The 25,878-nt window shown below is 47.7% G+C and overlaps 1 protein-coding gene across 16 annotated transcripts in view; it reads left to right on the top strand.

Moving 5' to 3' along the window:
• The first annotated feature begins 353 nt into the window (after positions 1-353).
• Positions 354-25,878, top strand: part of Mical2 (microtubule associated monooxygenase, calponin and LIM domain containing 2) — a 220,611-nt gene continuing 195,086 nt past the window's right edge. For 7 of the 16 annotated variants that reach the window (XR_005733629.2, XM_013359329.4, XM_078046476.1 and 4 more), the window contains exon 1: positions 13,180-13,354. The gene's annotated coding sequence lies outside the window, so the exon portion shown is untranslated. Of the gene's footprint in view, positions 523-13,174; positions 13,355-25,878 lie in introns of those variants that run through there. The other 9 variants (XM_078046475.1, XM_013359331.4, XM_013359330.4 and 6 more) reach the window with 3 other exon arrangements.

The following is a 25,878-nucleotide window of genomic DNA, read 5'->3' as shown; positions in this document are numbered from 1 at the left end:
CACACAAAGCAGAACACCTCTAAAGCGCACTCAGGTGTGAACGGAGGGGCATCCATCCTTCTGCCATTCTTCTCATCTGCTGGAGACTGACAGCCGCCTGCCCCTCCGGTCCAAGTTTCCTCTTCCTGCTGAGGCTCCAGACCACTGTCTCCTCCCATCCCCTGCAGGATCCGGCTCCATCTGTCCTCGACTCTGCTTCTCTTCTCCCCCTCACCTGACTCTCTTCCAGCATCTGAACATGCTCAAGGCCTAAAAATGAAAATACCAGAAGCCATTCTCTCTTCGGCTTCCTCCCACACTTAGTGTCCCCTTCCAACCATGTGGCATTCCGTGGAGAGCCACCTATCCTGACTGTCTCAGATCCAGTTCACCAACCCCCAAGTCAGGCTTCATATCCATCTCTGTAGGAATGAAGGAAGGGAGTTAGAGGCTGACACTTAGTGCGTGCTTTCCGCGAACCAAGAGATGTTGTAAGAATATTATATGTATTAATTGATGTTGTCCTGACGACATCACTGCCAGGTAAGAGCTGTTGTTATTTACATTTTATTGGTGGCGGGGGGGGGAAGGGAGGCAGGGAGCAGGTGAGTATTTGCTCTGGGCCATCAGGATTTGAGCAAAGGCAGCAGGCACCAGAGACTGCGCTCTTATCTTTATGTTTTCCCCTTTCTTTTTTTTTTTTTTCAATTTTTTTAATATTTATTTTTTAGTTATAGTCGGACATAATACTTTTAGTTTATTTATTTATTTTTATGTGGTGCTGAGGATTGAACTCAGGGCCTTGCACATGCTAGGCAAGTGCTCTACCGCTGAGCCACAACCCCAGCTCTTTTCCCCTTTCTTCTACCTGCATCCAGGACCACCCATCTTGAAGGGGAAAAATATGCATTCATTGCACATTTAGCAAAAGAGAGGATCCACATGACTTAAAATTCAAATGAGTGTCTTATTATTTATTTATTCATTTGTTTATTATTTTACTCTTTCTGAGGTTCTCCCAGGTGCGAGGCAAAAAGAGAGAGACATGAATCTGTCACTAAGATGCTCAGAGTTCAAAAGGGGAGCCGAGCAGCACCGAGGCATGAAAAGAGAGCTGGTAAATCAGGAGCAGGGAGTTAGTGAAGTCCAGGGGGAGTTGCTTACATTGTTTGTAGCAGTGGTTTTGCTGTGCATTGGAATCATCCTGATGTTTAAAAACTACTGACACCTGTTCTCATCCCCAGATGTTATGATGTAGTTGGCACTGGAAGTTTTTAAAACTCCCCAGGTGAGTTTAAAGTTCAGCAAAATTTGGGAAACCCCAACTGAAAAGGTGGTGCAGAGGGAGTTTGGTTTACAAGTGACACAAAGCGGAACTCTAATGAGCTTAAGAATTAAACCAAAAACAAAAAAACAGGGCGGGGGAGTGCCATATCTTGGATTATTAAAAACATAGACCAAGAGTATATCACTCTGGGTAGGGTTTGATACAGATCTCCAAAGTTGTCACTGGGATAAGCTTTCCTCTTTCCCTTATGGTGGCTCTAATCTTGGGTTCCCCTCATTTGCAAGAAACAGCAGTTCAACCTCTGTGCTTCCTTTCTTTACATCCAGTGCAAAGAAGAGGTCTGATGTCTTCAAAGCTCAAACCAAGCCCAAGAGTCAGTTGCCTCTGACTTAGTCCTGGACCAATTCCTAGGGCTGAGAGGTGGAGATGGCCGATTGGCTCACTGGGGGTCCTGGGTCCACTTATGGGGTCAGGGTGGGGCTGCACCTGGAAGCTCCTGTGGAGAGTAGAACATTTGTGACAGGTCCTGTTTGTTCCGGGAGATGAGGGAAAGGAGGTGGGCAGGGCCAGATGGAGGAGTTTAACTGTATTTTCTAGAAGGTAGAAATATTTAAATAGCAAAATGACATGCCCACTTTTATATTTTAAGATATAATTCTGAAAGTTATGGAAAGCATATCTATGAATTAAAAGAAAAGGAGGTTGTAGTGATGCCTAGAAGAGATATTGGGGATCTAAATTAAGACAGTGGCCACAGAGGTGGACAGGAGGGAAAAGATGTTTCTGAACTAGGATTTGTTATCCAGTTGATGAAGAAGGTTTCAAGAAAGAGAGGAACCACAGGTAACTGAAAATTCACATTTGGAAAATTGGGTGGATGATGGTACCATTAGTGGAATTAGGAGCATCAATCATCAGTCTGGTTTTGGGTGATTCAGTCTGGACACACTGACTTTGAGATGTCATCTTGGTCCATTTTGTATTGTCATAACATCACAAACTGAGTAATTTATAAAGAATTGATTTCACACAGTTCTGGAGGCTGGGAAATCCAATATCAAGGTGCCAGCATCTGGTGAGAGCCTTCTGGCCTTCATCCCACGGCAGAAGGTGAGAGGGTGAGCAAGAGCAAGAGCAAAAGCAACAGCAACCCGCTCTGAGGACAGCAAACCCACTGATGTGACAGTGACATCAATCCATTCATGAGGGCAGAGCCCTAGGACCTACTCACCTCTGAGGGGCCCACCTCTCAACACTGGTGCATCAGGGTTTCAATTTCCAACACATCGACTTTGCAGAGATATTTGAAACATGGCAAATGTCTTGAACACAACCAGAAAGCAATGTCCAGAGCATAGATGAACAGAAGAATTTGGGGAGAGCAGGAAGACCCTGAGGTCATTCTGACAGCAGAAGCTGGGGTGGTGGGTATGATCCCCCATGGAGAGATGGAGAAGAAGGAGTAGGAAGAGGGCAGAGGTGGACAGGTGGTGTTTGGAAACAAAGGAAGGAGAGTTTCAAGAAGGGATGGTCAAAAGCATCCTATGGGGCAAGGTCATGAAGGAGGAAAGAAGCTGAAAATCGACTATGTCTTTGACCACTAGGAGGTCCTACCACACGAAGGAGAGCCCGGGTACAGGGTTTGGGGAGGGTGAGAACAAAGATGCAGGGGAAATATGGATGGGTCACTCAAGAACCTGATGGTAAGAGGTCGGGGCAGTGCTTCATGGTGTGTCACATAATTTTTATATGCTTGCTTTGTAGCTTTTGTTATTATTTATTTCCTTTTTAAAGTTTGGTTTAATTTGTTTAAGGAGAGAAACTGGACCATGATAATAGCTACCAGGAAAAATTAAAAGAAAGAGAAAAGTTGAAGATAAAAGAAGTGACTTTCCATACAGACAGAAAGCAGATCAGCCGTTGCTAGAGACCGAGAGGAAGGGGGAAAGGGAGCGAACTGCTCAACGGGGGTGGAGTTTCCTTTGGGGAAGATAAAAATGTTGTGGAACTCGATAATGGTGATGGTTGCACAACCTTGTGAATTCACTAATTGCCACTGAATTTTACACTTTAAAACGGTAAATTTTTGTTTGCATGTGTGCCTTACCATGCACACACAAAAAATATGCTGTGCTTAGTGGGTTTTGTGTGGTTTCATTTCTTTAATATAATTTTATAACAACTTTACTACTCCCATTTTAAGTAAGAGAAAGCTAAGTTTCTGAAAGACTGTTTATCCAACTAGATTGGATACAACTAGATGGATAATTCTAACCCAAAATAATTTAACTACAAAGCCCAAACTTAACCATTTTATCATACTGCTCCCATCATGAAAAGATTTCTTAGGTACATGTACTGATAATGTGAATTGATCCACATATACCAATGTGTTAGTCAGCTTTGTATTACTGTAATGAAATATCTGAGACAATCAACTTAAAAAGAAGAAAGGGTTTTTTTGTCTCATAGTTTTGGAGATTTCAGGCCATGGTTGGTTGGCTCAGTTGCTTCTGGACCTGTAGTAGAGCCGTCCATTATGGTGGGAGTGTGTGGCAGAGGAAACTTCTCACTTCTTGGCTGCCAGAAAGCAAAGAGAGAGAGAGAAGAAGGGGAGGGATTCCCACTGTTTCCTTTGAGGGCCCACCCCCAATGACTTAGGACCTCTCACTAGGCCCCGCCTCTTAAAGGTCCCACCATTTCCTAATAGGGCCAAGCTGGGAACCAAGTGTTTATCATGTGGGCCTTTCAGAGTATTCTGGGTCCAAACTATAGCACCCAAAGTGTTAATGGTCTAAATATCTGGGTGATGAGGATATCTATGTTCTTAGATATTTTTTTCTTTTTGATTGGGAATATCATTGATTTGAAAAATGACAAAGCTTAATTTTAATGCAAGGAGGAACAAGATTTTAGAGGTAGGATGTTTCTCCGAAGGAAATGTTATAGGCATGTAAGAAGCAACTAGAGGGAATATGGAACCACACAGGGACACGGGTGAGTCTGCATGCAGAGTGTGGAGGGAGCAGGAACAGAGGTAATAAGGAAGACTTCTCAAGGTGGCAACCTCTAGGACAATCTGAAAGGGAGTGATGTTTGTCACTGGGTGGAAGTGAGGAGGGAGGCCTCCTGGGAGGGGGAACTATAGCACCCTCCTGGAGCCTGGGGAGGGGGTGGAGAGGAATAGACAGAGGCTGCACCCAGTGGGTATGCTCCATGCCATCTCTCTCTGCTCCTCTTCCAGGGCTCATTCCTTCTTCTCTGCCCAGAAACAACCATACTAAATGAATTTGCTTTGCTCCATGCTCTCCAAAGGGCAGCCACAGCCTCATTCCCAGATGCTTCCCTTGGTTCTCAAAGAAGCAGAAAACCTCGAGGGCAGACCTCTCAGCATCCTAGAAGCTGCCGGGGCTCGTGCCTTCCTGCTTTGTTCTGGGATCCTGTGACTCTTGGGCACACACCCAGAGCCCTTGTTCAATTGCTTCTTTGATTTCCTCCCAGTTAAACTGTCCGGAATTGTTGGCCAGTGGGAGGGTGCGGAGTGGTAAACTGTGCAGAGAAATGACATTGCTGTCCTCTCCTCCTTGCCTGTGTGCCAAGGGATCAGCCCCCTTTATTTGAGGCATTGCCCAAACCAGTTTGCCTAATGAGCCACTTTCCTGTGGATTGGCAGGTCTCCCATTCATTCCCTCTTATCAGTGTTTACTCTCTTTTAGGGAATGGCCTACTCTATAATTGTTGTTGTAGTTTTGCCATTTCTCCGACAAACTAATATGTCCAAGGATCTTTCCTATTTCCAATAAGCACATTTCACAGTTATAGTAATTTTATACTTAATGAGATATTGTGCTGGTCATCAGTTTTAGAGGGGCAAAGTGACCACTTCTTAGGTTCAGGAGAGAGACAGATAGCTTTGCATTCTAGTTCTGCTAAGTCTTGGTCTTTGGTTTCCCTCCATGTAAAATGAGGTTAATATTCCTGACCTGCTATGTGGGTGTCATGAAGATAAGGGTCCATAGGAGGCCTTCAAGAACGGGCAGTTTGTATTCATCTATTTTATCAGTTAAGGTTTTCAGGAGGCAGGATCATCAATATGATGTGGATTATTATGGGTCCTAGAGTTCACACAATTGTGGGAGCTGGCCAAGAGGTCTATCAGAGGCTACTGTCAAGATGTCTCCTGAGGGCTCTGAAGTTGCTTTAGGTCCACAGGCTTGGCAGATGGGCAGAAACCCAGATGTGAAGTGGAGCCAATCAAAAGCAAACTGGAATACAGACAAACTGAATCCTTGAGGCCATGGCAGAATTCTCACCACCTCCAATTTTGACAGCCTGGTGACCCTTAGAAGCAGCAAATTAGCGCATGTTCCCTGGCCCAGCCTCAGGGGAGCTGAAGGAGGAGAATCTGCAGGAATTGAGGAGCTGGAAGGCAGGCTGCCACCCCATGCCACCGACATGCATGAGCTGCAGTGGTGCCAGAGATGTTGTGCTGAACGTCTGTGCAAAGGCAGTTTCCCAGTCTCACACAAACGTCCCTGTGGTCAGTCCTAACCCAGAACCATTCTGGAAAGGGAATAATCCTGAGAAGTTCTAGCTTAGTAGTTGCTACTATACCAAACCACCACAGTGAAAAGTGGTTGGCATTTATTGAGAGCCGGAACGTCATCTGGTTTGACCTATGCTCCAATCACACAAGGAAGGGCACATTATCCCCGTTTACTAGATTGATCTGAGTCACACCCCAGCAAACGCAGAGTTTGGAACCTAGGTCACCATAGTCTGAGCTCTTTCTTCCAGAAAGTTACTAATGCAGCTGGCTTGGGCTCCCCCCGCCCCCGGCCCCAACTCCTCAACATGCTAGGCAAATGATCTACCATTGAGCTACATCCCTAGCCCCAAGTTAAGGCTTTTCTATTCAGCTCTATCAGTGTAACACTAGGAATGCCCCTGTAGGTCACTGATCTGACAAGAGCTAGGATAGCTCCTCCTGAACCACCCCCCCAGAGTTGGGGCTGTCTCAGATAGTCTGCTGCATACAGGAAAAAAGATTTTCAGAGAACAGCAGGAAGGCAGCAGGAATGTAACTATAATTAAAATGTATGTATCCACTACAAAATGCACCCAATTTAGAACAAAGTTTGGAGAGGGTGGAGGGAAGGCACGCTGAGTGGACATCAAGGGGCACATCAGGATGACATGAATTTCTGAGAGGTAAGAAGCACAAATTCCAGGAATCTAGAGGTGGCAGGGGTGGGAAGGGGGAGAGCAGGTCTAGGTGAGGGTCCAGGCCTGTTAGAGAAGCAGTAGTTGGATAGTATAAACACCTGGTGTAGTAGGTATTTTTTGTTGTTGTTTCTTTTGAATAGCTTCTGCCTTAGTCCTTCAGTAAATTTTACTGTCACTTCCCACATGCTGGGTGCTGTTTCAGCAATGTGCACTGAGGTCATGACATTGGCTACCTCACCACGGCTCCTCTCAAGGGCTTGATGAAGGGGGCTCTGATGAGCTTAGGGTGGGTGGGCCCAAAAGGAGATCCTGAGGTAAGAAATTGAATGTGAGCAGTTTATTGGAAATAATCCCAGGGAGCACCAGTGAGGACTAGGCAAGGGTGGCAGGGGAGTGACCTGAAGGAAGTCACTTTAGGCTGTGCAGATGCGCAGGGTACTGCTGTAGGCACCTATGGCCTTGTCTTGCTGGAGACATGTGAGACAGAGATAGAAGCTCAGAACACATCTCCAAGATATCCTCCCTGAGGGGTGAGAAATTTGGGGTATATGTCCCCCCACCCTTGACCATACTTGGTTGGAGGCTGCTCATCTCCAGTACTTTGGGTCAGCCCGGTGCCTTGATTGAGCCTGCTGCGGAGGCTAGAGGAAGCCCCCAGGCAGAGCCACAGGTGTTTGCATTAGAAGGCCAAGGCAAATATGGAAACCCACAGCATCTGCTTTACATCTGATAGACACTTATTTCTCTCTATCCCTTCCTAGCCACTCTTGACTTTCACCCAGGTGCCCCCCCCCTCCCATGCAGACTGTGCCTGGCAGGGGAAGCTCAGCCCACCCAGCCCTAGGAAGGGCCCCTGACTGCATGGACAATCTGCACATTCCATTCCTCAGGCCATGGCACAGGTTCAAGTGGGCCCGTAACCCAATCCAAGCAGAGGGGCTGTCAGGACTCCTGCTTGGAATGCCAGGTCAGAAAGGGTCTCTTTCGGATAAGGAGGCTGGTGGCACTGAAAACTGTTGGCACTTGCCACTGTGAGGAAAACCAGCCTGAAGAAGAAACCAGACAGACAAGCAGAGTCTGGAAGGCTGCAAAGAAAGGTAGCAGGAGTTCTACCTCCGGACTCCGCACTGACAGAGAGTCTCCCCTCCCATTGTAATCAGGTCTCCACGGTGACAAGAGGAGCATGTTTACTTGTAGCCCTAACTTCTATGCAAGGAGAGAACTCCTCTCACTGTGCATCGAGACGCTGATCCTAAAGAATTCTGCTTGGACCGTTGGAGTGACCATCTCTGAGGCTCTGTGACTAAGTAGGCCTGGGAGCTGTGCCTAGTCCCGCGTCAGAAGGGCAGGAGATGGCACTGGAATAAGGGGAAACGGAGGAGCTAGCCAATTCCCTCTCCTCACACAAACCTCAGCTACACCAGCCCCTAGATGGTTCTTGCCCTCCCCTCTAGCTTCACCTTGAGCCCACCCAGCCTCCACAGTGCAGGGAGCATGGCAGGCACTCGGTAGGTAAGCACCTGCTCTGTGAGTGGGTGGAGGAAGCCCTTGCAGTTCCTGGCTCTGCACCCCAACTCTGATCGTTCCTATTGGTCCCCACCCCGAGTGCTCGCACAGCCTGCCATCCACCTCTCATGGCTCAGTCATCTCTCACGGCTCAGCCACTTGCTCCTTCAGTCTCCAGAGAACAGGCCACTCTCTCCTTGCTGTCCCCCAGCACCCCACAGAGGTTCAGGTTTGGAAGTCACCTGGTCAGACCCACTCTGCCGTATGCTGGAGGCTGGGCCAGGCACTCTGTTTCTCCAAGGGGCTGTTCTCTCATTTCTGAGGTACAGTTGATAATGGTACCTGCCTCAAAATGTGGCTGAGAGACATAACATGAGCACAGATTTGATGCTGAGAACCGCCAGGTTTCTGACCTGGAGTTGCTTACAGAATCGAAGCCCCTTACAGAGTCAGAAACCCCTCATATAGCATTTACTATGTGCAGGGCACTGGTCTATGCATGTATCTCCCCATTACTATTACCCTATTACAGGTGAGAAAACTGCTGCATAGAGAGGTTAAGTTACTTGCCCAAGAGCACACAGGGTAATAATCTGAAGAACTGGGATTCAAACCCAAGCATCTTGGCTTCAGAATCTGTGCTATTAACTCCTAGGCTATGAGTCCTGTTGGCCTAACCAACTGTACAGTTTGTGGGATGGAAATATGATGATGGTTAGATGAATATGAGTGAGTCCCTGTTTTAGTCGGTTTTTTTTTTTTCACTGCTTTGACCAAAAGACCTGATAAGAACACTGTATCTTTAGAAGAAGATACATTTATTTGGGAGCTCATGGTTTTAGAGTTCTCTGTCCTTAGACAGCTGGCTCCATTCCCTGGAGCTCTAGGTGAGGCTGAACACCAAGGGAGGAGAGTGTGGTGGAGGGAAGCATCTCACCACTTACAAGATACAAATTATATACCCAAAGGCATGCTCCCCAATAAGTCCCCCAATGATCCACCTCCTCCTGCCACATCCTACCCGCCTTCAATTACCACTCAGTTCATCCCTATCAGGAGATTAATTCACTGATTGGGTTCAAGCTCTCCTAAGCTAATCATTTCACCTCTAAGCCTTCTTGCATTGTTTCACACGTGAACTTTGTGGGGGCACCTCACATCCAGACCATAAAGGTCCCCTCCATAGACTAGAACAGAGAAGAAGATTCCTATCCTTGCCGCTGCCCAGCTTCTGTGTGGAGGCTTTGGGAATACAAGTTGAGAGCTGTCTCCCTGGCTCCATCCAGTTACAGCAGTGTGTTCTGGCAGGGGCTATAGGTTTGCCTCAGTTGGAATCTTCCTGGGCTGCAGGTGTGGCCCAGCCCACTGAGCAGGTGCACTGGGTTTTCACTTGGTGTCTTCTATCTCTAGGGAAAAGGAATTATGCCATTGGATTTCACAGTTGACTCTGAAAATACATATCTCCCCAGTCTGTTTAGGGCTGGGCTGGACTACCTTCCTGACCCTGTTTCTTCCCCTCTCCTCTCTATGCCACTTGGTCTCTATTTGCTCTGGTCAGGGTGTCTGGTTGGGACGTCACCTCCTGCCTGTAGCTGCTGCTCTTGGCTCTCCAGCCCCCGACTTCCTCCCAATTGCTGGCAATGTGTGCACATTCCCCAAAGTGCTGTGACATCTCCGAGGACATTACCGATTTGGGCAAGTCCCAAGAGAAGGGCCATTTCTTCCCCAAACTGCCTCTGGACAATCCAGTGGAAGTGGGGTAGACCTGACAAGTTTCTAGTGGCCTTAAAAACTTCTCTCCGTCATATCCATAAACAACGGGTGCCTTCTGAGGCCTATCAGGATGATAAGGGGCTCGAACAAGGCCCTGGTAATCTTGCTTCTCATGCACCCCTGAGTCTGTTGAAGGGAGGTACCAATGTTTCTACTTCCTGGCTTAGAAAGTTTTTTCCAAAGATAGCTCCCAAGGTAGCCTGGGGCTAAGTGGCCTCTAGCTCATCTTTTGACCAGGTCAGTGGACTCCATAGATAGCAGCCTTCCTTTTCCTCTCTTGAAAGACCAAAGCCCTCTGATAGTAGCTTGGGAGGAAGCTAGTGAGTGCCACACTCACTATTTAACCCCTTGCCAGAAGGTATGGAAAGGAGGACAAGATGATGGCCAAGAATACTTGTAAAACTCTGCTCTGCCATTCAAATGACTTCAGAGGCATCCTGGCCTCTCTAAGGAAAATCTCCTGCTGGGGAATTCACCCTGCTCCACGCTGACTTTGTTCAAGCACAGTGCTAGGTTGGAAATAAAGGGAAGCCAGACCATAGGCCCCGAAGCCCTCTCAGAACACGGTCAGGTGGATGCTGATGATGACAAGGACTGCCAGCTGGAGTGCCTTCAGAGGCAGGCATGCGTGGGGCTGCGGAGGCTCATTGCTTCAGTCGGAGACGAAGATATTTTTAGGGATGAATCCGGGCCTTCCTTCTCTCCCTCCTTCTGATGCTAAGTAGCCATCTGCATCTCCCAGACAACCTCCACAGGCAGCATTCTAGAAAAGCAGGCTAGGGAAGTGGCTGAGATTATATATAGAACATAGAGCGGCTCCATCGGGAGGTTGAATTTGCCTGGTGTACCAAGAGCGAGAAAAGGCTGTGGGAGACCCGGAACCCACTCACTTCCTCTGGGACCCTCACAAGGGCCTCCTTATATCTACGCCTCCATTCATTCATTTAATCTGACAAGGGGCTAGATAATATTTCTTCTGAGGTCCACTCTTAACATTGTGTGATCTTCCCTTTGAAGAGCTGAGTTGCATAAACTTCCAGAAAATCCCAGCAGGACATTTCCTGGTGATCATTTTGCCGTATGACATCCTGAACCCACTCCTCTCCTCTTTCTGGGGGAGATGGTCAGCAAGGTTGGCTTGTATGAGGTGACAAGAGACTCTGACCCAAGAAGTCCCAAGGTGTGTCTCCCTCTATCCAGGTAGCTCCCATCAGTTCCCAGCTTGTCCTATATCCAAGGAAAAACACAGGCCCCAGGCTAGGCTAGCAAGGGTCTTTCTCAGTTGAGCTCCCTGAGATAAGGATTGGGAGTGGAGGAGAGGAGGCAGAGTTCTAGGAATGCACTGGCAACTTCTCATTTTCGAGCTGCTAGAACTTCGGTACTGAGCAATGCTATCTCTGTTAAAAACTTCATTGGCCCACAGTGTTCCTGAAATAATGACAAATTTGTTTTAATCTGAAGGGAAAACATTGTGCTATAGATAAGGCAATGGGAATTATAAAAAAATTGAACAATAAATAATACAGCTCCCATAGCATCATGTGCTTCTGATGATTTATCTGCTGCCTTATTAGTTACATGAGTACAGGAAGCACATCTAGATCTTGATAGGGTTTGTTAAATGAATAAATGACTCTGCCTACATCCCCATCCACAACTTGGGGGTCTCAGGCCCGGGCCAATAGCAACAGGTCTTGTCCAGTGAAATCAAGCTGGAGATAGAGATAAAGGGGTTTCCTAAAGCTCCTCACTGTCTTGAGTCTGCTATATCATTCTTCAAAGAAGACAGGGCCAGGTCGACAGTGTCTCCTCTTTCTTTCAGCAGACCTGAGCTCTACAGAATGCTTGAATGGACTGGCGGTGGGTCAGGCTGGAACAGTTCTTTCAGGAACAGACCTGCCCTATCTAGCGTCCCAGAGTCATGGCTATTGAGGTTTCGGACACTGTGTTTAGGCCACTAGTGGTTATGCCAATTCTGGTATCAGATAGATCTGGGCTCAAATCCATACTTACTAACCATATGACAAGATGTTTTACTCATAGTTTTCAGTTTCCACATCTGGGAAACAGGGTGATAATAGAAATGTATCTACTGTAGATTCAAGGCTCAATTGAGATCATGTGATGAGGACCATCTATCAACTGATGTCACAGACCTAGTTCCATCAGAATGGAATATTGCTCCTCTGAGTTGATTGAGCTGATTGAGCTGTGTAAACTGAGCAGGGACAGCTTTTGGGAAAAATTCATCTGTATGAAGTTGATTAAATTCTGAAGATGTTAAGAGATCTGTCAGGTGGGATAACACCTGGGAAAACCCAAAAGGCCAGGGGTAATAAAGAATAAGAGAAAAAATAGACCCCAGGTTTTGGGGACAAACTGTTCTGTTTGTACTTTCCTGGCAATGGAAAGTGGTCTCTCCTGAAGGTGGTCTTGTGCTGGGGAATTCCAGCAGCCTGGAGCCATAGTACTGTTTGCTCATTGCCCAAACCTGCCTGTTTTCCTCCCTCTGGGTCATCTGTTCCAGGAACATTTATTGATGCTTACTTTGGGTAAAGCCCCATGATGGAGCTGGGCCCCAGAGGTGAGTCAGCCATTGTATCTGCCCACGAATCTGCTCAGTTCATGATCACTACTACAGCAGTGTGTCCCAGGTGTCTTGCATGACTTACACTCTTTAAAGTGCTTCATATTTCTTCTAGGCTCTACCTCATTCACACTGTTTTCTGTCAAGGTTTTTCTTTGGAGCTGTGGTGACTCTGGGCAACAGGGAAAGGTGGGCAGAGCAGAAACTAAGGCAACACCCAAGAAAGAAGGTGTTTAGGTAATGTGACCAAATCAACACAGATGGTCCGCACCATCACCCCTCTTCCTACAAGTTTTATCCAAAGTAAGGCCAGTTCAAATGAGGGCCTATTAGCTAGCAGAGCAGTTTGCTGATGCTCAGGGTGGTCACCAACCAAACCAAGGAAAGAGACTGACAGAGTGTACACAGTACAGGAAGTGCTATACTGCTCCCTCATGTCCAAAAGGGGACAGTGAGTCGCTTTCCAGCTGCCTAGGCCAAGAACCTTGAGGCTCAGCCCTTGCCTCTCCCTTGACACTAGAATACCAACACCTGAGTTTTCATCTCACAGCATCACCACGCCCTGCTCCCGTCAGCCTTAGTTTTGGTCTCCGACCTGCGCTGGTTAGGGTGGTAGAGCCTGGCCGCTCCCTGCGCTCAGGGCCGGGCTTCGGCCCACGTGCGCCAGAGGCAGCAGTGGTGACAGCCGGCCCCATGAGGGCGGGGAGAGCGTGGGGGTGGACTCCGCGCCGCACTGCCATTGGCCGTGCTCCTCGGTTTGGAGGCGGGGCCTCGCCCCCGGATGCCCTGTCATTGGCCGCGCCGCCAATGAGGGCGTTTCCCAGTCCGGACCGCCGCACAGCGCAGAACTGCAGGCTCCCGGCCGGCTAAGCCTGCGCTGGGCGGCCTCGCTAGCTCTCAGCTCCGCAGGCGGCCGCCGGGTCTCGACCGCTGAGCCCACAGCTTGAGGCGGAGGCAGGCGCTGATCCGAGGCCAGGCTGCCCAGGAGTCTCTCGGTAAGGCGGAGGCGGCGTGAGCTTCGGGCGGGCGGGCGCGGGTGGGAACTGTGCCAGCTGTGTCTGGACTCTGAGCCCTGCCCTGCGCCCGGGAGGGTCAGGTGCGGCCGCGGCATCCCACGTCTCAAACCCACCCGGCGGAGCGCGCAGCGAGCAGATGTTATTGTCGATGGAGCCCACGGCGTCCCAGGTCAAGCCCCCGAACCAATTAGAACGTAACGAAAACCTCCTGGTGATAACCCGAGCTCTCTCTTACTCCTCTCTCAAACACCCAAACCCTGCGATTCTAATCCTAGAAAATCCCAAACGTCAGAGCGAGGTGGGCGCAACGCGCCAGCAGTGCCGCCTGTCATACAGCGGGTCCTTCCCGAACTTAGCTTCAAGGGATTTGGGTTCCGCGCCCTTTATGTCCTTTCGGCTCTTCACTGGGCGGCCCCCCTCCCCATTCTTCTCCCTCCTTAATAACAGGAAGTTAAGTTGGGCCAAATGTCAGTGGCTAGGCCGGCTGTGGGCTGGGACCCTGGCTGGGGCCGGGGCCGCAGCACTGTCCTCTCGGCATCGCATGCCCCAGCAGTGGGCTTTCACTGCAGGCCCAGGAGCACCCGGGACCGGGCGTCCACGGCGCCGTCCCTGTGGTTGTCTGGCTGCCCGTTGGGAAAGGTAGAGTCTTGCCCGCAGTCCCTGCCGCTGCTGACCCTCGGAGCAAGTGGGGTTAACTTTATCCGGGCCAGCCTCATCTGTCAGAGCTCAGAACAGCCTTTACTGGATAGGGAAGAGGCGTGTTGAAACCAGAGTAAACGTGTGTCTCCTTCCACATTGTTTATTCTGGATCCTGGGTTCTTAAAGCGGAAAGAGCTTTCATTTGTAAGCCATAGGACCTGTGGGTGTGCATCGGGTGCTGGCGCTCTTGCTGACAGTCTGGTCTGGTCTTCAGTGGTTTGGGTGAAGGATGAAGTCACTAACCAGCCCCCTTGTGGACAGGTCCTACGTGGAAAAAGCCAACAGTCAGTTGCCCTCCACATTTGCCTGCCTGGGTTCCCTGGCACTAGTGCCCTCTCTGTGCCTGTCCCTTCAGTAGGGGCAGAGGACCCAACAAGTGGGCTTTGAGTCCCCAGGACAGCCCCAGGTGATGTTCTGGAGACTTTAATTGCAGTAAGAACTGGCCTTCTTCAGGCAGAGGGAAGATGGATTTATTAAGCACCTCTTGGGCACCAGTTTCGGTCCTGGGGCATTTTTGCAACTGATTTCACTGGTTACTCTCCGAAACGTCCGAGTTTTTGCCCCACTGTCCTCATTCCATTTTAGAGATGGGGAAAGAGAAAGCGTCTGAGCCAGGTCTTGGCTCTGTCCATGCTAAGTCCAGTACCTCTTCTGCTACCCTAAGGCTGTGGAAAGTGGAATGCTATGCATGGAACTGTGGCTTCCCTGTAGGTTGACTGAAGCCTTCTGGCCTCTGGAGGATTCTGTCCACCAGGATTTCAGGAGATGCTTCTTTAACAAAACACATGAACTGACCCAGGTTAGCCTATGTTATTCAACCTGCAAACTCATAGCTTACACTGTCCTCTGGTCAAGGGTGATGGATAGTGCTGGCCATGATATGACAGGGAGGGAGGGATTGACTGCTGGTTTGGGGGCACTGTTTTTCTTTGGGGGGGTGCTCTTTCCACCATTGACTTGGCCTCATCTTTGAGAGTTGACTTTTGCATTAGTCTGAAAAGACTATTTTAGGTGAAATAACCTTGACCTTAAAACAGATTCCAGTTTTATGGCTTTTCTTTTTCTTTCCTTCTTTCTATCTCCTTCCTTTCTTCTTTCTTTTATTTTTCTTCTTTGGAGGGAAAAGGCAGGTGCTGAGGTATACTAGTTGTGTTTGTGGTCTGATTGAAATACAGTTTGACATACCTTTATAAAAATGACATCCCTTTTTATCTCTGTCCACTTTCTTCTTTGGGCCTAGGGCTTTGATTTTCTGCTCGTCCCTTCTTCCAAAAGAAAATCACTATCAGCTAGATACTAATCAATTATACTTTAGTATAAATTAGCTTAAGGACTATGGCTGTTTGTGGCTGTGAAGTTCCATTCCCAGGAGCTACAAGGAGCATCCAGGTAATCCCCATTCCTTTTTGCTTATGATTGGGGTGTATCTTTATTCTCTCTGCCATGCTCATACCCCTGTCTGGGTTTTCTTTCCAGCCATGCACCTGCTCCCTTCTCTCCCCACTAATGAAGAGTAGATGTCCTGCCTTGTTGGTGCAGAGGCTTGGCCATAGTTAGCCCTCAGAGGACTAACAGTCTCTGTTACTTAAAGAGCCAGGGAAGAGAATACTGTTCACCATGCTGGGACATTTCATTCTTTGTATGAGAGCCCTGCATTAGCCCTCTGAAGACGTAGATGGAGCTGTTCCCATTTTACGGACCAGGAAACTGAGACTCAGAAATGTTGTAACTTGCCCCCATTAGAAAGTTAGTGAGATAAGATTGGATTCCAGCCTTGGTCTGTTGAGGGGGAGGGATAAAACATTAAGGGAAGCAGGAAAACCTTGTGCCTGTCCTCTGAACTCTAGAGCTTGGTGTGCAGAGTTCCTCTGCTGGACTGACTACTCCCTACTTTATGTTATAATTATGTGTGAACATGTCTTCTCACCCCACCATAAAATGGCTTTAAAACACTCATAAATGGGCTGGGATTGTGGCTCAGTGGTAGAACACTTGCCTACCATGTGTGAGACACTGGGTTTGATTCTCAGCATCATGTATAAATAAATAAAGCAAAGGATCACTGACAATTAAAAAGAATATTAAAAACACTCATAAACTTGGCAGATTTATTTTCTGGTTCTCTCAAGTCCTCCTTGCTCTGTATTTCCTTAGCCTTTCGCTAAGGACATCTACCATGATGTGTTACTGCCCATTATTAAAAAAATATTATGAACATTTTCAAACACTTACAACTAGAATAGTCTAATGAGACCCATATACTCCTTCCCAGCTTTATTAGCCACCAAGACTGTCAGATTATGTCTTTTTCCTTTCCCTCTGTTCTCTCTTCCTGAAGTATTTTAAAGCAAACCTCTGACGTCATGTCATTTTGTACCTATATAATCCAGTATTGATCTTTAAAAAAAAGAATCTTTTCTTGCAAAGCCACACTGTCATCACTGCACAGAATAGAATGGACAGTATTTCCTTGGTATCACCTGTCTGTATTTGGATATGCTTCATTGCCAGAAATGATCTTTACAGTAGTTTATTGGAATCAGGAGCAGTGTGCTTGCGGCACTTATCCGTTGGTCCTTTCACGCCTATTTCAATCGGGAGAAGCTCCCCTCCTCTTACTCAGCAATTACCCTCTGTTTTAAGTGCCTGTCTCTACCCTCCCAGAGCATGGCAAACCCCTTGAGACTAGAGTTCTCTTCTATGCCATGCAAGATACACAGAGTAAAGTCGTGTGTGGAGGACCTGGCAGAGACTCAGTGAGCATCTGTCCAGCGTTATGGCCAATCAAGAAATGTGTTTGGAATGGACTGAACCCTGTTGGGGGTTGTGAACTGCCATGCACATGTTTGCAAAAGAGGTTTCCCCAAAAAAAGACTTGCTCACATGTGGCTGTTTCCCCAGCAAGCATCAGTCTATAGACATCCTAAAGCAGAGCTGGCCCTCACTGACTGATTTGTGGTAGGGAACCCAGAGGGCCACATCAGTGCCCTGATAGCAACTGGCCTCTGAAGATCCCACGTGGGCTGACGTCGTTTTTGCTCAAGCTTTGAACTCCACCACAGTCATGACTATGCTATGATCCAGGTCTTTGGTGCTGGGCTTGGTGGAGAATGCCACACAACTTTTCCCTCTTTCTCTGAGCAGTGTTTTTCTTGCCTTCTAGAGCTTTCTTGAACCTGCTTCACACTTGGGTGAGTGATGGAGTGTTTCTCCAAACACCATTCATCTGCAAATGTGGAGGGGACAGGGCATGTCAGAAAATGAATATGTATGACCTGTTTGTTCTCTGAATTTTTTCTGTAGAGATCAGTGTCACCGTTGGCATCTTGCAGGAGACCAGAGGCTCGGGAGGGAGGGAAAGGATGCACCTGCCCTTCTTGACAATGCCTTTCAGACAGGCATCTCCTGCCCCATCTCCTCCTGAGTGCTGGTGCTTTGGGACATGTCTCCTTATCCCACCTCTATCCTGTAGAAGCCCCTCCTCTGAAAGAGCCCTCAAAATGAAGAGCTGAATTTTTGTTTTATTATGTTTTCTGTTGGCTTTTTTTTCTTTTTTCTTTTCTTTTTTTTTTTTTTAAACAGTCTTTTCCACTAGGAAGAGAGAGAACAAAATTTTAAGTCTCTCTCTGAATGGCAGTACCAGAGTTGATTTTTTTTCCTTTTATTGTTCACTACTTAGTATTTTTTCCAAAATTTTCAGAGTAGAAATATTTTATTTTTATAATGAAAAATTCAAATATTCAAAAAAATTTTTTTCTCTTAAAAAAGAGGACTCCAACTGATTTGGAATGAGTAGACATAATTATTCGTGTATTTGGTGTAGCTATATATGTAAAACCACAGGGCTACTGGAATTTTGCTATTTCTTAGGATCATTATTTTAAAGAACATCTTGGTCTTGTTACAAGTTAGGAAATAAAGAAAACTGGGGCTTAGGAAAGAGAAAAATATAAGATAACCATGAAATCTTGCCCTCCTCCCCATTGCGCTTCCTCCCTTTCCTTCCTGAGAATATTGTTTTGCTGTTCCCCAAATGAGATCTTTCTAATATTAGGCTCTCCATTTTGATTTTCTTATTCAAGGAGTTTGAGCCATCAGCCAAGATAAAATGATACAGTGTGTTAGCACAAAGAAGACAGGGCCGAGCTGCTGGCTCCAGGGGACCGTCTTGTTCTCTTGGGAAAATGCCTGATGGCCCAACATCCAGCTCAGCTCACTTGGGGCTTGGGTGCCCTGACCCTCCCCGCTCCAGCTTCTGTTTTCTCCCTGTACCCTCCCCCAACCTGGAAAGCATGGCTGGTCGGGGCTGATAAGGTGCCTCCTTCTAAAGCATGGATCATCTGGTCTCAGAATTCAGTGCTGGTCAGAGTGATAGGTGACAGGGGCCCTCTAGTCACAAACAAAGCCTCACTGAAGGGTTGAACCCACCGTGGGTCTGATTCTGAGCTTCTTCCTTCTCTGTCAGCTGTCCAGGAATATCCATCCCTGCATCCCAAATATAGTCTTTTGTGGTGGCCATGTGTGGTGGCCTGGTTTCTTCAGTGTGTTTGCTCTGCACCTGCCCATGCATCCAAATATGACCATAGTTATCATGGGAAAAGTTACTCCTGTCTCAGTGGGGCCTGGCAGGCAGCTGTGGGTATCAGATAGTGTTGTGTTTTTAGGGTTAGAACTAAAAATCCTAAAAAAAAAAAAAAAAAAAATGGACTAATGTTTCTCTCCCCTGAAGGTCAAGTTCATTTCCCTGCTTTCCTCTACCCCCAAGTCTCCACTTCCCTGCAGCTGTCTGGATACCTTGCAGTACCTGTATTCTTTCTAAGCCTCGCTCAGAATTCTTTTGGGGGAACAGAGGTAAGGGCAGCCCCAAGAACAGGAATTGTTTCCTGCTGGTTTGCAACTCAGGTTTCTCTCCTTCCCTGGGCAATGGGGGACATCCATTGCAAATGCCCTTTGTGATGGCAGCAAGAGGAGGGCAGCAAGGAGTTGGACAGGGGCTGTTGGTCCCTGAGCTGCTGCAACAGCAGGTTTGTGGGACGTTCATAGCCCATGCTCCTGATGCACCCTGTCCAGAAGCCCAGCTCAGGTCTGAGAATGCCCGATGCTGACCTTGCCACCATAATGTCCATATGCTGAGGTGCCTCTCAGGTCCCTGAATAGCCAATATTGGCCACTTATCAGGGTGCTAACTGTATTTGGCGATGATTTGTGAGATCTCAGAGTATTGTTGAGAGTTGGGGAAATAAGGTATAGGGGAAGATGAAGAAATGGCTGGAGAAAGAGTCAGTTAGACCTTTGGGTCACGAAGGAGAGCTGCTCCTGGAGCAGAGTGAACCCAGGGTCTATGGGGAGGTCAGTCTGCAGACCCCTGTTGGACAACTGCTCATCCCCGGAGAGCAGAATGCGAGGTGGAGGTGCTGTGTGCATGTTCTCAGCTGCCATAAAGTCAGGCTGTTGTCAGCTCCATGCATCAGAACAGCTGGGATTTGCACGATCTGATGCACAGATAAAACCAGGAGCTCCCTGCTTGGAGGAAGGAGGTGTCTGATAGCCGGTTGAAAGGGCAAATGGAAGAGAAACATAAGTAGGGGCACTAGGGAGGCCTCTTTCCGGACTCCCAAAGACAGGGTTCAGTCTCTTTTCCTTAGGAAATGTCCCGTGGGGTCTTGGGGACTCTGGATCCCATGCTGGCATAACTTCCTGGCCATCTGCCCAGGCATCAGTGTTTGGAAGGAGGGAGAAAGCACTGGATAAAATCTCAGCCTGCTTCTGGAGTCTAGGGGCACCTCAACCAGGGGACCCAGGAGTTCTTCATGACCCAGGTGTCCTTCTCCAGCTTGGGTATTATTTTGTATTTGGTATCTTAGGCTCTCTTAAGAGCAGTTTACTGCTCCTTCCCCCAACAACACTTACATAAATACTTGATACTCCCCTATACACGTACATGGCTGCAAAGTTCTCACTATCCCCCCATACATACCTCAGTGGTACTTGCCCCCACATGCACAGAGATGCTTGGTTAATATTTCATACAAAGGGAACATAATGAATAAGTAAGTGCCCCTTCTTCCCTCCCCCTTCAGCCCTCTGTTCTCTTCTCATTGGCAGTTGTCCCCAGTCTCTGGTAAATCCTCCCAGATATAGTTTAGATATATCCTTGCACCTGTTTCAACCGTGGCTTTTCCTGGGGCCTGCTGGGAAGTGACCAGCAGGTGAAGACACAGGGCCCAGAGGGCTGTGGAAACTCTGAGGGCAGCTACTGAAGTTAACCGAAGCCTAACTATTGCCCCTCCACTCTATTTTGTCACCTCTCCCCTTTAGGGATCCCTTGTGTTAGATGTGGGGATGTGAAGAAACTGGGCACTGAGAATAGACCTCAGGGGCATATTCTGAATGCAGGTAATAGAGCAAAACAAACAAAAACGAGTTCAGACAGACCTGGGTTCCAATCCTAGCCACGTGGCCTCAGGCGAGTTCTTGAGCCCTAGTATTTAGTTTATTAAAAAAAGGAGGTAATTACATCTATCTCAAGGGATTGATGTAAAGATGAAATTAAAATATCTGTGAAGTGCCTTGCCTAGGTACACATTCAGAATGTCATTCCCCCCCCCCACACACACACTTCTAAAGAGTGACCCATTTCCAAAGTGAAAGATGGGTGTGGAGTTCTCCGTATGACATTCTGAAAGTCCTGTGGGTGGGTGGTGAGCCTTGGTTTCCCTCACAGGCAGCCAGTTCTCCCTTTACTAACAAGAGCTTCCTCTGCCCAGTTGGCCCTACCATGGGGAGCCCATCTCCACCCCACTCAGCCTCTCGACCCCACCTCCTCCTGGCCCTCCACAATCCTCACCTCTGGGTCCCTCCTCCTCCCCCTGGCAGCTGGATGCTGCCTGGAGAGGGCTGCAGGCTGTTTATGTGGTATTTCTTTAGAAGCTTCTAGCAGATGTCTGTTTATTGCTGAGACTTCATCTTTATCTTCAGCTCGAGAGAAGTGAGAGGCTATTTTTAAAGACCTTTCATTGGCATGGCCACATAATACCACTTAGCTGGCCTCCAAGTTTAATTCTTCATTGCTCTCCAGCTCTACCATGATGAAACCCTTCAGATCCAGGCTGAAAGACCTTATATGTCCTGATTTCAGAGCAGCACTTAAATTTAGCTGGCAGTTGTAATCTCTTAAAAAAAGTTAGGCCAGGGAGAGAAGGCCACTGACTGACTGTCTTTCCTCCCCCCATTTCAGACAGATGGTATGAATGAGAGGAGCATTTCTGTGTCCATAGCAACCATAACTTTCCTCCACCGGTGCTCCATCCTGCCACCGGCAGGGTTGAGGCCTGCTCTCATTTGTGCCTGGGGAGATCTTTAGCACGACATTTCCCTTTGGACTCAGGTGGGGCTTGAGGGGAGGAGGGGGTGGAGGAGGGAGGGGGTTGCTTCACTGACCTCCCTGGAAAGAGGGAGGCAGACAGTAGGTCACAGAGCCTTGGGATGTTAGGTTGAAAGTGTCATCAGAGATCATCTGCCTCTCACTCTTGGCTACTCACTTAGCCTTGGAGAAACTGAGGCTCGGAAGCTTCTTGGTGCTGAGCAGAGGCCAGAGAGGTGTGTTCCTTGTTCAAGGTCATACGGCCAGGTCAGTGTCTCTTCTCACCCACTAGGGTGATCCTTGGTCAGTCTATGGCTGTTGTTTTTGCAGTTACCCTTCCTTAATGAAGGACAATATCACCTACCCTACCCCCTTTCTAACAATTCTGCTGACTTTGAATTTAAGATGTGTACCCTTGTAACACTGGCTAGCTTTGCTCTCAAGATCTTTCCTTATCAAATCACCTCCTTGGAGTCTTGGAGTTTCAAATTCTTACCTTTATTTTCAGCCCTTGTCTGCAGAGGATGTTTGTCCAAAATGCTGAATTTAACAGGGAAGGACACCATGTTGATGGAGATTGCCCTTTTTATCTCTAATTAGCTGCCTGCTGAACCTTGAGAGAAAATGGGGTGTGGGATGAGTCAGCTGGGAAGAGGAGGAGGAGGAAGGAATCCAGAAAGGAATGTAAATAGGGTACCTGGTGGGGGGCACTGGGAACCATAGGCCGGGGCTAGTTAGTGGTAATGTGCAGCTGTTGCACTGCAGGCCCTGGAGGACCAAGAGCTGAGCATCATTCTGATGCCTGGAGGTGGGTGCATTCAGCAAACTGGCTGATGGCTGCACAAGAGATAGTGTGTAGAATGCCTGAGGAGCCACTGAGCATGGGCCAGCAGGGACTTCCTGGAGGAGGCAGGACTTGTTGGAAGATGGGTGGGATTTCCACAGGCAGAGGTGGGCTGAGTAAGAGCACTGGGAGATGTGGAAAAGTAGGGGTGGGGGTGATGCTGAGGCTAGAATCAGGCACAGAGGGCCCTGAGGCTGGGGGTGGAGAGGCAGGGCCATAGATGAGTATGGTGGGAGCTAATGCTTCAGGCAGATGGGCTTAGTGGGAGGAGCTTAGGAGGCCTGTGTGCCTTCCAGGCATTGGAAGTGCACACTGACCAGATGGTCATTTGCCTGGACAGAGAAGGGAAATGGGGTAGTGGGTGGCTTAAGGCCAGGGCTCAAGTTAGGCTTGATCTTGATTTCGTCATACTCTTTGTGTGTATAGGCCTTTCTGTTTCTGAGGACTGCAGCCCATTTTGGAACTGCCTGGTTACCACATGGCTGTCCCTTTCTGCAGCTGTGCCACCATGTTTGCCTGTCTGTGCTTTGGCAGCTCATCACTCTGGGGAAACAGTAACTGTTCACTTTCTTCTCCTGGCTGCTGCCCGCCTTGTCCACTGGTCATTCCCCTCCCTCAGGGTCAGTATCAGGGTAGTGGATAGGGAATGAAGGGTGTGCACCCTTGGGGGTGGGTACCCATGGGTCAGGAGCAAGAGTTCCCTGCTTCCCCATGGTGAGGCAGTAAAGCTGGGATGGGGCAGGAACAGCCTGTGTAAGAATGACAGTGCACCATCACCTGAAAGGATGCCATTCTCTCCTGTGACCTCACTGTCCCCTGAGGCCCCACTTCAGGTGGACCCTGGCCATGAGGAGGTGGGTGAAGATTGGGCTGGTCCTCAACCTGCTCCAGTGTTGACCTGGCCTGTGGGAGTCATGGCAACCTTGTGTGTTTACAACCTTGACATTTGAGCAGGACTACTTGCACCTGTTGTCTGACATATATGTCTCAAGGACTTGCTTTATGTGATGGGATAATTTGCTCCTGCAAGCAGCAAGTCGAATAAGTTTAATACTCATGTAGCTATTGATGGGGATTCAGGGTGTACCATTGAAATTGCCTCTGTTTCTTTTATTTATTTTTTCCTATCAGTTGATTGATCAATTGATCACTGGATGTATTCATTCCGCCAATTAAGACTTTGGAAAGCATGTTGTCATAGACAGACCATGGGTTTTCAGAGTCAGGGTTCTCCGCTGTGACTTATGTCACAGGGTGCTTGTGGGATTAAAAGGGGCATTGGGCACAGCATATCTGCCACATTGCCTGCCACACAGTGAGCACACAGGTGGCCTCTTCCTTCTGGCCCATTTGTGAACTGGACCACAGGGGTCTTGGAACATAGACATAGGCAGGGTTCCTTTTTACCTGAAGCCTCATGTTCTTACAGTTTGCTAAGTGGGTTTTGGGTTTTACCCATAAGTAGTGACTTTTTTAAAGTGACTCAGAGCTGGGTGTGGTGGTACATGCCTGCAATCCCAGCAACCAAGGAGGCCAAGGCAGGAGGATCACAAGTTCAAAGCCAGCCTCAGCAGTTTAAGGAGACACTGTCTCAAAATAAAAAGGTCTGGGGATGTAGCTCAGTGGGTTCACTCCCCCCCCCCCAAAAAGACTCTATCAAAGAGCCTTCATTGCCATGAGGAAATTGGGACACCTCTCTGTTTGTGCTAAGAAGTTCTTCTCATCAAACTTGGAACTGCAAGGCTGGGAGAGCCTTATCAACCCTATCGGGTGCTTGGTTTCTCCACTGGGCTGGTCTAGCCTGAGGTTGTATGCTGGAAGTAACCTGTTTCATCTTTAGATGGCTCCTCCGGAGGGCTCCCTATAGCTTCTGGCATTTCATCTCATTTCTTTCTCCAGGAAGCCACAGTGGCTCCACCACATGACACCTCTTCAGATATTATGTTTTTGCAAGGAACAAATTAGACACCATTGATCAGTCATAAGATGGACTATTATTTTGTGTACCATTAAGAAAGAGAAAGTCCTGCCAATGAAATGTGGACACACTATCTTGCTATCACTTACACTTTATTTTTTTAAATATTTACTGAAAACATTTTTTAGACTTTAGATTTTTTTATACCACTCTTGTATATATATATAAAAAGAAAACAAAATTGGTTAAGGCATTTCTAAACTTCTTCACTTTCAGAGTCCAACTATTGTTTGTATTGTTTCACTCCAGGACATCCATGACATGTTATTATCTTCTGGTCAGGTGGGAATGTATTTCTTCATCTCTGTTGTCTTTGGAGTTTTTCCAGCTGCTAACACCCATTCTGTAAGTTTTGATGTTGTTTTCTTGATTTTACCAGAAAGTGTGGATGAAAGTTTTGTGTCAACAACCAGGACCTAAATGGCCCTTCAGTGTTTCAGCTCCTAAAATATGGAAGTTGCACATGTGCGGCTATGCCAGCAGGAATAACAGCCAGATTCCTGTCCGTGAGGCAATGATGACTGCTACGGCTGGCTCCTGAGACAATTGTTAGATGCTGGGAATTGAAAGATACATTCTGCTGTCAGACATTTTATAATTGAAGTAATTGGAAACAAGTGCATCTTCTTTTTTTTTTAATTTTTATTGTTGGTTGTTCAAAACATTACATAGTTCTTGACATATCGTGTTTCACACTTTGATTCAAGTGGGTTATGAACTCCCATTATTACCCTGTATATAGATTGCAGCATCACATCAGTTACACATCCACTGATTTACATATTGCCATACTGGTGTCTGTTGTATTCTGCTGCCTTTCCTATCCTCTACTATCCCCCCTCCCCTCCCCTCCCCTCCCCTCCCCTCCCCTCTCCTCCCCTCCCCTCTCCTCTTCTCTCTCTACCCGATCTACTGTAGTTCATTTCTCCCCCTTGTTTTTTTTTTTTTCCCTTTCCCCTCACTTCCTCAACAAGTGCATCTTCTAATAAACGAGAACCGGTATTGATAGCTCCCTTGACCACTCTTGGGTCTTCTAGATTAATGACCCAAGGGACAGGGTCAGATTTTTTTTTCATCTTCTGTATGAGTCTCCTCTGAACATGCTGCAGTGTGCCTTTATCTTTTTATTCAGTGAAGACAGTACCCAGAATTGTGTATCATATTCATGCTATGACTACAGGAGGGGAAGGGAGCATGACCTCCCTGGTTCATGACATCTGCTCTCCTTCACGCAGCCCAAGTTTGAATCAGCTTTTCTGCAGCTACCACACATAACTGACTCACTGATGCTACCACCGACCAGGTATTTTTAACATTTGCTGTCACCAAGCTAATTCTCCCCTGTCTTCAACTTGTGTGGCTTTAGAATTTAAACACAGCCTCCTGTTTTGTCCCCACCTGATTCAGAATGATCATTCCGGCTAAATCTCAACTTGAATTTGGCGTGTACCTGTTCCGCTGTGCTCTTTCAGGATTGTGTGTGTGTGCTCTGTCGCATTACCAGGTCTCTACGTTCTTACCAAGAGGAGCTCTCTGCCACATTGATAGAGATCTCCCTTCAGAGACAGCACACTTTAACCAGCTCACTTGGGGAACCCTGGTGCCAGCTGCCTCTTACC

This window comes from Ictidomys tridecemlineatus, chromosome 4 (genome assembly GCF_052094955.1).
Source record: "Ictidomys tridecemlineatus isolate mIctTri1 chromosome 4, mIctTri1.hap1, whole genome shotgun sequence".
Classification (NCBI taxonomy): domain Eukaryota; kingdom Metazoa; phylum Chordata; class Mammalia; order Rodentia; family Sciuridae; genus Ictidomys; species Ictidomys tridecemlineatus.
This window is presented reverse-complemented; position numbering and strand designations above follow the sequence as displayed.